This window comes from Talpa occidentalis, unplaced genomic scaffold (genome assembly GCF_014898055.3).
Source record: "Talpa occidentalis isolate TD23 unplaced genomic scaffold, MPIMG_talOcc4v2.1 talOcc4.8, whole genome shotgun sequence".
Lineage (NCBI taxonomy): Eukaryota > Metazoa > Chordata > Mammalia > Eulipotyphla > Talpidae > Talpa > Talpa occidentalis.
Window position 1 is genome coordinate 75,365,510 of NW_023605194.1, and position 13,644 is coordinate 75,379,153.

The following is a 13,644-nucleotide window of genomic DNA, read 5'->3' on the forward strand; positions in this document are numbered from 1 at the left end:
TGACATTTCTTGCCTGAGTACTTCTGATGGCTTCTCTTCCTTTAGCTTAGTGTAACTTGTCCTCACCAGCTTGAAAGAAAAAGAACCTGCCTCTTTTTAATATCACATTAGTCATTTGAGCTCCAATCTATATCCCCCTTTTTTTCATGATGTTGATATTTTCATAAAAGAAAAGTAGATGGATAGAAAAGGAAGCCCCAAAATAGACCCACACAGCTGGGATTTGATCAAGGTGCAAAGTCAAACCAGTGAAGAAGGAAAAATCTTTTCAATATGTGTTTGCCCACCTATATTAAAAATTGAACTTTGACTCAGAACTCAGGGTAGTCTGCTATAACTCAAAAGTCATAATAGCACAAAGAAAGAAATAAGAGGTATAGAAATTATTGTGCCTCTGGGGCCTACGGAATATAAATGACCTCAATTCAAGAGGTTATCTGGCATTCAAATGCTAATGAAAGGAAGAAGTTAAGGATATGCCAAGCCACCATGGGTCCTTTCTTCCGGCAACCATTGACTGCCAAATGGTGTCTCATCTCTGATGTGTCTTTGTATGGTGTGACACAACATCAGATTGATCCAGATCCCTGCACTGGCCTTGGTGGTGAGTCTTTAAGGGAAGAGACTTTGTATGACACTTGGCTGCACTGTTTCCATGGTTACAGCTCTGCTAGCTTACACTTCTGCTCTTTCTAGACTGTATTTCCCATGCCAGGGTGACTAGGTACACAGAAGATTCCAGACTCAGCTCCATATGGGTCAAATCAGACTTCACACCAAAACTCTTTATCTTGTATGGTTGAATCCAATTAACCACTCCAGATTCTGCTTTCAGAAAGTTCCTCCTCACCCTGCACTCTGCTGTGTCAAGAGGAAGTGTGTGTGTTATAGAAATCCCTGAATGTGTCTGAACCCTGTCTGCTTCCCACACTTAATTTCATGCCATTCTCCTCCATGTCTTTTTGGGCCAATGATGCCAACTTCTTGGCGTTTCTCATAAGCATCAAACTCTTTCTTACTTTTTGTCTCAAACATGGTCCTTCCTCTGCCCGAACATGAACCCACCCTCTTCACCTACCTCTCATACTTCTATTAAGTCTCAGTTTAAGTGTTGCCTCCTCAGAGAGCTTTGCCTAACTCTCATTCCCCTTCCAGACATATACATAATTTATTAAGTTTAATTATTCCACTAAACTTCCAAGTGAAGTCTGTCTGTCTTGTTCATTATTTAGCACGCTACAGAAAAATAATGAGTGAATGAATGAATGATGGTTTGACACACCCTTTTTTTTTTTTTTTTTTTTTTTTTTTTTTTTATAAATTTTATTGTTATATTCCCCATACAATTGCAGCCCCCCATTCTGACCCCAATCCCTCCCCTCCCGCCCCCGCCCCCCTAAAAGTGTCTCTGGTTCATAGTTTTTTGTTGATTTTGATTTTCACTTTCTTATAGTTATTCATTTTCCTGGTCCCTTATTTAAGTTTTCTAGATTCCTGCTATGAGTGAGACCATCCGGTATTTTTCTTTTTCTTTTTGGCTTATTTCGCTGAGCATGATCCCTTCCAGCGCCATCCATGTTGCAGCAAATTGCATGTGTTTATCTTTTTTGAATGCTGAGTAATATTCCATGGTATATATGTACCACATCTTCTTGATCCAGTCATCTATTTTTGGGCATTTGGGTTGTTTCCAAAGCTTAGCTATTGTAAACAGTGCTGCTATAAACATAGGGGTGCAGGTGTTCTTTGGAATTGATGTTTCTGTGTCCTTTGGGTAAATACCTAGGAGTGGAATTGCTGGGTCATATGGAAGCTCTATGTTTAGTAGGTCCAGAAATCTCCACACAGCTTTCCACAGTGGTTGGACCAGTTTGCACTCCCACCAACAGTGCAGAAGAGTTCCTTTTTCTCCACACCCTCGCCAACATTTGTTGTTGCTAGTTTTTTTAATATGTGCCATTCTCACTGGTGTAAGATGGTATCTCATGGTAGTTTTGATTTGCATTTCCCTGATGACAAGTGATGTTGAACATTTTTTCATATGCCTGTTGGCCATTTGCATTTCCTCTTCAGAGAAGTTTCTTTTAAGCTCTTCTGCCCATTTTTTGACTGGATTATTTTCTTTGTTGTTGTTGAGTCTCATCAGCTCTTTGCAGATTTTTGTGATCAGTCCTTTTTCATTAGTGTTGGGTGCAAAAATGTTCTCCCAGTTGGTGGGGTTTCCCTTTGTTTTTGTTATTGTCTCTTTTGCTGTGCAAAAGCTCTTTAATTTGATATAGTCCCAGCTGTTTATCTTTGCCTTCACTATCACTGCTTTGGGTGATGTGTCTGTAAAGATGTCTTTGATGTGCAAATCACGTAGTGTTTCGCCTATATTTCCTTCTATATATTTTATGGTTTCAGGTCTTATGTCTAGTTCTTTAATCCATTTTGAGTTGATTTTTGTGTATGGTGTGAGGTGGTGGTCAAGCTTCATTCTTTTGCATGTAGCGACCCAGTTTTCCCAGCACCATTTATTGAACAAACTTTCTTTGCTCCAATGCATAGTCTTTGCTCCTTTGTCAAAGATTAGTTGACCATAAATCTGTGGGTTTATTTCTGGATTTTCTATTCGATTCCATTGGTCTGTATGTCTGTTCTTGTTCCAATACCATGCAGTTTTGATGATTATGGCTTTGTAGTATAGTTTGAAGTCTGGGAGTCTGATGCCTCCATTCCCTTCTTTTTTTTTCAGGAGAGCTTTGGCTATTCGGGGTTTTTTGTGATTCCATATGAATTTCATCAATAATTGTTCTATTTCTTTGAAGAATGACATTGAAATTTTGATTGGAATAGCATTGAATCTGTATATTGCTTTTGGAAGGATGGCCATTTTAATAATGTTTATTCTTCCAATCCATGAGCAGGGGATGTCTCTCCATTTCTTTGTGACACACCCTTTTCTTTAGGTGGTGAACTATTTATCCTGCATGCCTTTCCTTTCCCTTCAGCCCGAACTGGTATGATTGCCCTCTCTCTGTGTTCCAATGACACATTTTATTGCCCCATCACAGGCTTAGTCTTATCACAACACATGATCATGTTTTCTTCTCTGCCACTTCATTGACAATTCGAGCTCCTTGAGTTCTACAACTGTGTTTCATTCATCATTGCATCTCTCAAGAACAGTGCTTGGTAGATCTTCATAAGTACACGGTGAGAAGAGCTTGGGAACCCTGAAAATGGGGTGTGGAGTGTGGGGCAGGCAATAATTTTAAATTTAGCCTGAGTTTGGCACAGAAGCTTTATTCTCTGTCTAACCTATTTGGGGAAATGGGTAGAGATTTTTGTGTTTCTGTGTCTAAATGTGTATTTGCATATTTCTGTTTAACTAGAAAAGGATAAATTACCCTCAATAGAGGGAAATGGGGGAGGCAGATGGTCTCTGGTTTAGGAGCTTAATCAGCAAGCCACAGGGGGATGTTTTCAGGCTTTCCAGTGAGATTTGGCTATGCTAGAAGGGTTCAGCAGCCAAATTTGGTGACACAGGTTGGAGAGATCTAAGTTTCTCCATGTAAGAACATTAGAGGAATTTGGATGTTGCCCCCGAGATGCAGACAACAGAGAGAGCAGATTTGCCAAATAACATGGAGAGTCTGGATCCTGAGTTGTGTGAAAATGACCGACATATTTTTAAAAAGAACAGATATCTGTTGTTTATGTTGTTTGCATTACTTTAATGTACAGCTCTTCATCTCTTCAAACCTTTCCAAGTTTGCTGTATTACAGAAGTCTTGTGTCTATGCCCTGCTCCTCTCTAGGTGGAGGGGACACGAAGCAGGGACAATACGAAGACTGGCCAGGGGACTCAGACTCAACAGCTCATCAAAAACCAGCTGCCCGCCAAAGTCTGAGAAAAACTTGAGACGGGCATTAGAATTTGCAAAACCTAGGCCATGAAGATGATTTGAAGCACATTGGGCCTTGATCTGGGTGGCATATGCATGTAAGAAGTGTGGGTTTTTGTGATTTGTTTAGTGGGTGACTGTGTGTATGTTGTTCTTTTGTATTTTTTTAAAAGATTTATTTATTTATGCATATAAGAGCTGGGTACAGGCCAGAGGTGAGGGATGAGTGGATTCACCACAGAGGGGGAAGCAAAACAGTTGGATCTACTGAAATACACTGCTGAGGGGAGCAGCAGGCAAGACAAGAGAGGTCTGCTGTGCCATGTGGGTAGCCCCCTGGCTGGCTGGGGATTGAACTCATGCTGCAGAGGCTGCGGATAGCTTCACAGTGCTGTGCTTAACCCCTTGTGCCACCAGGCAGGCCCTTTTTTGGATTTATATGCGGATGTGATCGCCAGTTCGAATCTTTGTGGGAGATGCAGCTGAGTGTTCGGTGATCACACTTTTCTTCCTCATTGACTCTCTACATGGAGAAACTGAGTCCCCTGCTACCCCACGAGGAACAGAGGCTTCCCAGATCTGACCAGCCCTCTTCCTCTGAACCCAGCCAAGTAACAAGGACTTCCCACACCACCTTCCCTTCTCCTGCCCCGGCCTTGTTCCCCCCATTCCTTCTTCCAGCCACAAGAATAACCAAAGCCCTTAACCGAGAGATGGAAAACAAAAAATTCAGGTCACCAGATGTGTTCCATTCCTTCGTCTCCTTCCCACCCTCACCACAAGCCAGCCACATATACAGTCACAAGCCTGAGCACATATACAGCAAGCACCTGGCATGCCCCCAGATCAGCTGTGCCCCTGCCTGGTGACAGACCCAACTGCGGCAGAGGTGGGGGCACCCACAGGGGCCCACCGCAGGGCCCACCCATGCCTCAAGCAGCATGGCCCAGCTCATTTCTCTGTCTAGACAGCCCAAGCAGCTCCCATGGGTGCTAGCCATCCTGAAGGAAGGATGACACAGCTATGCTGTCTGGACAGCCAGGGCTCTTCTCCTTGTGTATGTGCTGTTTGGTGCTGGAGGAGACAGAGGGCTCCTCGGTAAGGTCCCTGCCTGGATGCTGGAGGGTGAGAGACTGGCAGCCTTGCTGCACACAATCCCAGTCTGGAGCCCGCAGTGACCATGTGGGGCTCTGGAATGAACGGGGCATCTGGGATTCTCATTGAAGACTGTTTACTTGTCGATTTGCATGGCAGGTTAGCAGCCCACTTCTTGCCAGGGACTTTCAGGAACAGTTTCCCCAAGCCAGCGTGGCCCAGCCTGGGGAATGAGCCCTCCTTGTCCCTCCCTCCACATCAGCCACGTGGATGTGACTCATGCAGACTGCGCCTCGGCCAAGAGCCGCCAAAGCACTGCCTGGATATTGTTGGTGGTGACTCCGGGCCAGGGAACAGCTTGGTGTGCCTGGAATTCTGTGGCCTCCACCTCCTCCCCCTAGTGCCCGCAGTAGCCGGTCACCCAGCCCAGAAGCAGCAGCTTCTCCTTGAAGCTCCAGAGGAAGCTCACCCTTCCCTCCCGGTTCCCGCCTCTCTCCAGCAGCCCCAGCCATACCCAGAAGCCCCCACATGAGGGCTGTTGGCTTTTCACTGAAATAGTATATAGATAATGCACACCCAAAGCCACGCTCTCAGGTATATTATCTCATTTTATCTCCACGGGACAGTTATTTCTCCCATTTCAAAGATGAAGAAATTAAGGATTAAGACTAAGAAGGCAGAGCACATTGGGGTTTTTGTTTTTTGTTTGTTTGTTTTTAAAGATTTATTTATTTATTTATACAAGAACGGGGGCACAGGCCAGATGCTCGGGAGGGTGAGAGGATTCACCAGAGACAGAGCGGGGAACAGAACAGGCAGACTGATGAAATCACTGCTGAGGGGAGCAGCAGGTGAGACGGGAGAGGTCTGCTGTGCCATGTGGGACCCTTGCCGGCCCTGCAGAGGCTGTGGACAGCTCCACAGCGCTGCACTCAACTGCCTGCGCCACCAGGGGAGGCCCACATTGGGGTTTTTGGACAGTGAAGCCACCCTGCGTGATACCAGATTGGGGGACCCTTGTCTTTACGCATTTGTCAAAACCCATAGGACGTCCAGCACCAAGAGTGCACCTGGAGGTAAATGAAGGACTTCAGGTGACAGTGACCTGTCAATAGGTTCACCAACTATAACAAGGGACCACCGGCAGGGAGGCTGTGCGTGTGGAGGGGCAAGGATGCATGGGAACTCTATACTTTCTGCTCAGTTTTGCTGTGAACCTAAAACTGCTCTAAAAAATTATTTCTATTTCATAACTAATAATAATAATACTATTAAGTGGCTTGTTATGATCACACAGAAAGTGGTAGATCTGGGATTTGAACAGGACCCATCTCACTTACACAGTCCACGTTCTTTCCCACTGAGATGCCTCCTCTAGGGTGGAGACACATACCCACTAGAAGGTCTCTAAGTCTTTTCTCCTCCACCCAGAACTTCCCATGTTTGGACGTATTGCCTGAACCTCTGAATGTACTTGGAGGTTTACCAGTTGACTCTCTTTGCCAATTGTCTCCCTGCCCAGCCTGTCATCTCTGTGCTCCTCCCTGCACAGGCCTAGACGGTAAGAGTCTCAACTGGTCTCTGCGTTATTCGAGTCCAGCATAGTGTCTTCCCACAGCAGCATGAGCACTGCCTGCTGAGAGAATGCAGGAATGAGTGAATGCATGAATGAAGGGCAAGGAGAAGAGAACAGGAAGATTGGGGAAGAGAAGATAAAAGAAGTAGAAAGATAAAAAGAGCAGGGCAGAGAACGGGCCAGAAAGAGAAAGGGCTTGGCCTCTCTGACTTGACCTCCTCATCCCCTCTGGCTTTTGGGGACTGAGGGCCCTCTCTGTAGCTTCTCCTCCCTTCAATCCTTAAAGGATAAGGATTTTGGCAGACTTCTACCCATTCCCTCAGGTAGGCCTCACAAGTTCTTAACCCTTAGGAGAACTGTTCATCCCTTTTCCATAAAATAAAGGTGTTATTTGGGCAAAAGAGGAAAGGAGAAAAAAATGAAGTGGAAAAATCTTTGATTTGGAAATTCAGCTGACTGCCCTCATTTGGAATAAAACCTCCTTCAGTCCCTGGCTGCGTGGCAGGCAGGTGGAGCCAACAGTAACATTAAAGGCCCGGCTGCTGGGAGAGGCCTAGACCTTTCAGAGGAGCCAAGGAGAGGCATAAAGTTGGCCTTGAGGAAGACAGTGATGGGGCTCATCTAGAGCTGAATCCAGACTCTTCTTCATTCCATTAAGACTCCGTGGATCAGGCAGGGCATTGTCCTGGGTGCAGGGAAAGGATTCAGACACAGGCCCTCAGTGGCTAGGGATGGCCCTCCCTTACGGCCTCAGCACCTACCTCAGTGCCTGATAGACAAAAAGGCCCAAACACAGCACTGGAAAAAGAACATGTCACCCACCACCCCAGGGGACTGACAAGAGACCCTGCCCCTCCCGTGGCAACCAGCCTAATGGTAAAGGCAGAACAGATACCAAGAAAATGGACTGTGGCCCAAAAGTTGCGTACCTAGTGCAATAAAAATTCTAGCAGCCAGGGGCTTACCTATCAGGGCAACAAGGTGGCCCAGCTGTTTTAGCGTCAGGTGATGTACCCTGAGACCCTGAGAGCTCCTCAGGGAGTCCGTCTTAGCAGGACCTGTGGGGGAGCAGATAGAGATTATTTGGCTGAAACTAGGAGACTGGGTCAGACACAGGAGAACAAGATGCAGGAGAGGCTGGGGAGTGGCCTGAGGGGAAGGCTCCATGAGGCTCTGGGCCTTTACAGTGGATGCTGGGGGTGGGGGGAGGTGGCGGGGGAGAAGATCACACACAATCTCCCAGATGTTTGTTTCCAGCCTTGGTTGTGCTAATGGGGACGGTGGGTGGAGGCCTAGACTCACAAAAGCCCAGAGACCAAGCAGATATGACAAGAATGAGGGGAGCCGGGTGAGGGGTTGCTGAGAGGAGTGAGACATGAGAGGCTGGTGAGAGATAGGGGTTGTAGGTCAGTCTTTTCTTGTTTTGTCCATTTTATTTCATTTTGCAAGAGAGACAGAGATGAGAACAGCTCTTGAGAGGAGGTGGGGAAGGTGGGAAAGGAGGGCTGAGGGCGCAGCCGTGTGAGTCACTGGACAGAAGCTGTGAAGATCCTGAGGCTCTGGGCCCATGACAGACCTTCCCATGGGACTCCGCCTAAGGTAACCAGGGGGAGGAGAGAAGACTCCATTCCACCTGCCTTCCCAGCAGGCTGTGTTTCCCACCCAGTACCAATCCTCTCCTGCCTGACTGACAAAACCACACTTTGTTCCCCAGAGGAGGAGACATGTCCAGCTTCGAGCGAGGCCAGCAGCGGCCCTGGGCCCAGAGCAGACCAACAAGGCATCTGCGAAGTCTTGGGAGGTTCTGTCAGAAAGTTGGGGTTTCTGGGCCTCCCTGGTGGCACAGGGGTTAAGCACCGCACTATGAGGCAATCCGCAGCCTCTGCAGCATGAGTTCGATCCCCTGGCCGGGCAGGAAGAAACCCACATGGTGAGGCAAACCTCTCCTGTCTCACCCGCTGCTCCCCTCAGCAGTGTATTTCGGTAAGTCTGCCTGTTCTGCCCCCCACTCTGTCTCTGGTGAGTCCTCTCACCCCCCACATCTCTGGCCTGTACCCAGCTCTTGTATGCATAAATAAATAAATCTTAAAAAAAAAAAAAAAAAAGAAAGAAAATTGGGGTTTCCTCATAGAAACCCACCCCATCCCGCTTATCATATTTGTTTTTCTTCTTCCTGCCTGGGACATGTAATCAGCGGAGGGTGAAAGCCACGTGCAAAGGCTATGCAGCAGGAATACGGGGTCTGTCCGGGGGCCTGGTGTCCCCGACACAAAATAAGACAAGCCCAGAGCGGCCCCCAAGTGCAGTCACCCCCTGCCCATCAGTGGTTCTGGCTGCAGAGGGTCTGCTTAGGAAATGGAGACCAGCCCTCACCCCACAGCAGCAAACATGAGTCTGAGGCTTGGGGCCTGGCGACCGTGGACAGGCACCCAGCAGGGCAAAACCTCTGCCCAGAGGCAGGCCAAACAGACAGACTGACGGGGGTGTTCCATAGCTGGAGGGAGGGCTGGAGGAAGAGCCCAGAAGGGCTTGATCCTCATCTACTCCCATCCCACCTGCGGGCTCCTGTGCGCCTCGCCCACAGGCTGTGCAACCTACTCTTGTTTTCGTTTTCTTTGGGGTGGGAGGAATGAGAAAGGAGAGCTTCAGTGACCAGGTTTCTGGGGCCTGGTGGATCTCAATCTGGTCACTTCTTCCCCCTAGAGTATCACTTCCCTGTGCCCTGCCCTCATGCCCCAACCCACGCCCAGCCATTTGCCAGAGTCACTCTTTTTCTAGGAGACTCAGACCTGGTCAGGACACTTGAGTGCTAGCCCTGTTGTGTTGGGGATCCGGCCTGGACCTCAGCTGGACCTGTGCGTCTGTTGGAGACTTCATGTTTCCTCACGGGAAGAGGAGAGGGTTACTCTAAGAGGGATTCCCCAGAAATAATTTATGCAGAGGAACTGGGTCACTCAATACAATAACAGTGATTGGCACTTCCCAGGTTTCCTCTGTGCTAAGTGCTGTTCAGATATTAACTTGTTTAACCCTTATAACTACTCTAAAAAGTGTGTGCCTTTGTTGTTATCTTCACTTAATAAATGATAAAGCAAGACTCAGCAAGGTTGAATAACTTACCAGAGGTTCTTCAGATCACAAGTGGTAGATCCTGGATTTGAACGCAGGCATTCTGACCCGAGACCACGTGCTGAATCACTTCACGCTAGCTGCCTGTGTGGTGCTGAAAACCTGAGGGGGAGGATTGCAAATAAGGCATGTACATATTTTAATATATTAAAATATATTATTGGTGTGAATTTAGCACTGAATTTCTGGAAATAACTGAAATATACTCTTTATGCTAAAAAATCTATGTTTCATATTTTTATGTTAAAATGTCCTTTTTTGGGACCTCCCTGGTGGCTCAAGGGCTTAAGACGCAACCTATGAAGCTCGCCACAACCACTGCAACACGAATTTGATCCCCGACCAGGAAGCTACCTACACGATGCAGCAGACCTCTCCTGACTCGCCTCCTGCTCCCCTTAGCAGTGCAATTCAGTTCATCTGCCTGTTCTTCTCCCCACTCTGTCTCTGGTGAATCCTCTCACCCCCCACAACTCTGGCCTGTACCCAGTTCTTGTATGCATAAATAAATAAATCTTTAAAAATAAATAAATAAATACAATTTCATTTTCTGAAATGATGGTGACAGAAGATGGTAATTAGCAAAGTAAAAATTATTGACAACCTATTTTTTTATGTTATTTCCCCTCTCAGTTGTAAGATCATGAAATTAGATGTCTGGAAACCCCCGGACTAATGGGACTTTCTAACTTAAAGTCCTTAAGTTCTTCCTGGTTTAAAGAGTCTGAGACCTTCTTCCTTGTATTGGGAAGTCTGGGCCACATGCCCCAGTAGTTATCCTCCCAGATACTGGGCAAGGCCACCTAGTGTCCTGCTCAGTCCAGCAGAATGGCAGTCACCCAAAGGGAAGGTCCTGGTGGCTGATGACTACCAATATGATCATCATCTTGAGACTCTGCTAACATTTAGATCCATGAAAAGCTTTCGCGCCCTGGCCCCAGCTTCAGCTCCAGCATCTCTGCACTTGTCTTCCTCTGGGATAGGCACCAGAGGGGAGAAGAGCCTTAAATGACTCACCAACTGGATGGAACTATTTAAGGACAGGTCCCCCACCCAGATACCAAGGAAGACCGAGGTCGAACCTGAGGACCAAGGGAGAGGAAGCAAAAGGCAGAATCATGAATTACCTGGAGGCTATTTGTTCAAAGCAGTTGTCCTCCATTTATGTGGATCCTGGGGAGGACAGAACTGAGCAGAAATAGGAGCAGCAGCTTTTGGGGGCACTCCACAGTGCCTTCTTCTAAACAAAGCTGCTGAACTCTTTATTTTAAAGCTAACATAGAGCAAGCAATTTGAAAACAAGGAATTTGTGCAGCTTTATGGTGCCCATTTTTTCCTTTTCAAAAGTTTGGAGTCCCTCACTGAGTTCCTTGTGAAGGAGGGGAACCCAGACAGGATGACCACGTGAAGTCCAGGGAGATTCTTAGGAAGGATAGCAAAGGGCATCATGCTGCTTCCATGGTGAGGCCCTTACGCCTGTAACCCAGCAAAGAATTAGACTCGGTGGGCTGGACTCCACCCCCAAAAACTGAAAGAAGACAGACATAGGGGTGGTATCCAGGGAAGGCCAGGGTGGAAGGAAGTGTAGGACTTTCTTTCTATCACATAAACATAGAAACAGAAGACTAATTAAGTTACCAGTTTGGCAGAAATCTAAGGAATTAAAAGAAAAGGAACAGAAATAAACAAAAGCACGTAAATCAGTTTTTCAAACCAGATATGACCCTGGCATGGATGTCATTGAGGAAGAAAAACAACTATTAAACATGACAAGCGATAATTCCGGTGACATCATCTTTCATGATCAAAAGAGGTTTTGACAGCTTTATCACCCACAGTCAGACTGAAAATAGAGGAGGAGGAAAGAGAGGTTCCGTTAACGACTCCAGTCTGACTCATAGCTTCAAAAGACCCAGGCGTGTGGCCTGAGATGGTCATGGAATCTGGCTATTAAAAACGGTTCTCTCTGGTGATGGGAAAAAAAATGTTGAAATTGGCAAAGTGGATTTCTCTACTTAGATAAATGTTTGCAGCTATTGTGGTCCACTAGAAAATCAAGAAAAAGATAAAACAGAAGAAAAAACTGTTATTGGAAAGAGGCCTTATTAAATCCATAATCCCATTGTTTTAAAGTAGCACAAATATGCCTACAAATTAAAATTGGAAATGTGTGTTTTATGAGCTTTTTGTGAGACTGATGTTGGGGAGGGATTGTCTGCTTTTTATGGGTGGGTCCAAGGAAATGGTTTCTGGTTCTGGTTAGAGGCCCATAGTTAAATAATCAGTGATTCCCCTAACTGTGCTTCAGCCTCTCCCACTTTCCCTTCAGCCTACAAATGGATGACAGGAAGCATTATCATCTGCTCCACTTTCTCAGATGACCTCCTCGCAGACACAACTTCCATTGACCCGGGTCCCCTCAGCTATGGTCCAGCAGTGCCCTCTCTTCCCAGCCATGTCACTTGAGAGTCCACAAGCCACCCAGTTAGGATGACCCCATGAAATGCATTTGAAATTCATGTGAAATATGAATTTCAGAGAGATGAATAAATGGGACATAGTTATACTCAAAAAATCATTTATCTGAGCTCTCCTATCTCCTACCTGTTGGAAGGTTTCAGGGACAATGACAGAGCACAGCACAATACTGAGATGACCTGAGATCAGGAGCTTTTGCTTTTCAGTTTCAGCTATCAGTAACCTCCGTCAGGGCTGAGGTGCAGATATGGAAGCATCTGTGACCCAGGCACATTCACAGAGGAGCACACTAATGCCGAGTCCTTCTGCCACAGGTGTGTGGGCAATGACTGTGAATTAAGCCATGCTAACAACCCCTCCTCCCATATCGTTGGGGCTGCGGATGGCAGGGAGATGGAGCGCTTCTCTTCCAGTGTGATTCTGATGGTGGTCATTTCCAAAGTGTTTGGTTTGGGATTGGTTGCAGGTCTGGCTTTCAGAAGTGACAGCATTAGGCCCCAAGAGAAACCTACAATTTGTCTTCGTTCTTCCCAGTTTGTGCTGCCATTGGGACTCCAGGACATAAAGAAACTAGACAAGCCCTGCTGTCTGAGTGGGGGAGACTGCATGCTGGGGTCCTTCTGTGCCCTCCTCCCTCCTTCTATGGACAAAACTGTGAGCATGATGTCCACAAAGAGAACGGTAGCCCTGAACCCCATGGCACCTGGCTACACAGGAGGTGTCCGTGTGTAAATGCTGGCATGGCCAGCTCCACTGTTTCTCTCAGGCCTCTCTACCTGGCTGTGATGGCCGGGTGATGGATGAGAGCCTCGCTGCTTCCAGTACTCCAGAGTTGACGTGATCTGCGCGCATCACTCTAGTGCTGGCTGGCCTGTGCCTTGCTATACAAAGTTACTTGATCTACATTTCCCTGCAACATTTGTCATGTAAATGTCATGGCCAGTAAAGGCTGTCCCTCCAGTGTCCAGACTGAGAGATGACCACTTAATTATTTCAAAATAGTAAATATATTTTTATAATGGTCCTGAACATATCTTTAAGGTACCAATTATTTTCCTCTGCCCTGCCTTTCACCCAAAAAACTAATTTTTAAAAAGTTTTATCTGAATTATCTGTATTGTGCCCAAGTCCTGCGTTTCTCACCAAGTGTCACTCCACAAAAAGGCTTCCTGTGTTTTAAACAATTAATTGTTAGCTTCAGGTGCTTTACAGGCTAATCCTAATGTGGGACTGAGATTGAAGTTTTGAATAGAGATTTTCAAAATCAATTAAGATAATATCTTGAAAAGAAAAGGAAAGGGTGCCTCCCTGGTGGCACAAGGGGTTAAGACGCAACCTATGAAACTATCCACAGCCACTGCAACACCAGTTCAATCCTCGGCCAGGGAGCTACCCACATGGTGCAGCAGACCTCTCCTTTCTCTCCCGCTGCTCCCCTCAGCAGTGTATTTCAGTAGATCTGCCTGTTCTGCTCCCCAC

At 46.6% G+C, this 13,644-nt stretch overlaps 1 pseudogene; it reads left to right on the forward strand.

Annotated features, from left to right (window-relative positions):
• Positions 1–11,134: 11,134 nt before the first annotated feature.
• On the forward strand, positions 11,135–13,111 carry LOC119234706 (putative teratocarcinoma-derived growth factor 3; annotated as a pseudogene).
• The last annotated feature ends 533 nt before the right edge of the window (positions 13,112–13,644 follow it).